This window comes from Vulpes vulpes, chromosome 7, assembly GCF_048418805.1.
Source record: "Vulpes vulpes isolate BD-2025 chromosome 7, VulVul3, whole genome shotgun sequence".
Classification (NCBI taxonomy): domain Eukaryota; kingdom Metazoa; phylum Chordata; class Mammalia; order Carnivora; family Canidae; genus Vulpes; species Vulpes vulpes.
The window spans coordinates 85,286,838-85,287,853 of record NC_132786.1 but is presented as its reverse complement, the minus strand read 5'-3'; the positions used below and the strand labels follow the sequence as shown (position 1 = coordinate 85,287,853).

General features: G+C 36.1%; 1 non-coding gene across 1 annotated transcript; it reads right to left on the bottom strand.

Moving 5' to 3' along the window:
* Window positions 1-624: 624 nt before the first annotated feature.
* On the bottom strand, window positions 625-729 carry LOC112923944 (U6 spliceosomal RNA). The gene has a single exon (XR_003235794.1). It is a non-coding gene; the product is annotated as a U6 spliceosomal RNA (small nuclear RNA).
* Window positions 730-1,016: the final 287 nt, after the last annotated feature.

The window sequence follows — 1,016 nt, the reverse complement described above, 5'->3', positions numbered from 1 at the left end:
TATTTAGGAATCACCATACCAGTCTTCATAGTGGCTGCATCATTTTATATTTGCTCTAGGAACATCAAGTGTTCCACTTTCTCCACATCCTTGCCAACTTGTTACTTTCTGTTTTTTGAAAACAACTATACTAATAGTTGTGAAATGATATCTCATTGTAGTTTTAATTTGCCTTTTTCTCCAATGATTAGTGATTAGTGTCTTGTGCTTTTTGGACATTTGTATATTTTCTTTAGAGAACTGTCAATTCAATTCCTTTGCCCATTTTTAAATCTGGGTATTTTCTCTGTTGAATAGGAGTTCTTTATGTATTTCCATGTATTAAGCCCTAATTAGATATATGATCTACAAATATTTCCTCCCATTTCATGGGTTTCCTTTTCACTCTGCTGACAGTGTGTTTTGATGCACAAAAGTTTTAAATTTTGAATAGTCCAATTTAGTTTTTATTTTGCTGTCCACACTTTTGTTATCATATCCAAGAAACCATTGTGCCAAACTCAGTGCCATGAAGCTTTTTCCATATGTTTTCTTTTAAGAGTTTTGGTTCACTTTAACCTAATCTCTTGTATATGGTATAATGTTAGACTCCAACTTCATTCTTTGTATGTGAATATTTGCTGAAAAAATATGGAACACTTTACAAACTTGTATACCTTACTTGTGCAGAAGCCATGCTTTCTTCTCTTATCATTCCAAATTTGGTACATGTGCTGCCAAAACAACCACTAGATGTCTTTTTAAACTAAAATTAAAATTATCTTTGGAATTTCTTGGAGAGCCCCTGGAAAATCACAATGATTTTTACATTTACTTTATAAAAAGAGAGATGCGGGATCCCTGGGTGGCGCTGCGCTTTGGCGCCTGCCTTGGGCTCAGGGCGCGATCCTGGAGACCCGGGATCGAATCCCACGTCAGGCTCCCGGTGCATGGAGCCTGCTTCTCCCTCTGCCTGTGTCTCTGCCTCTCTCTCTGTGACTATCGTAAATAAATAGAAATTAAAAAAAAAAAATTCT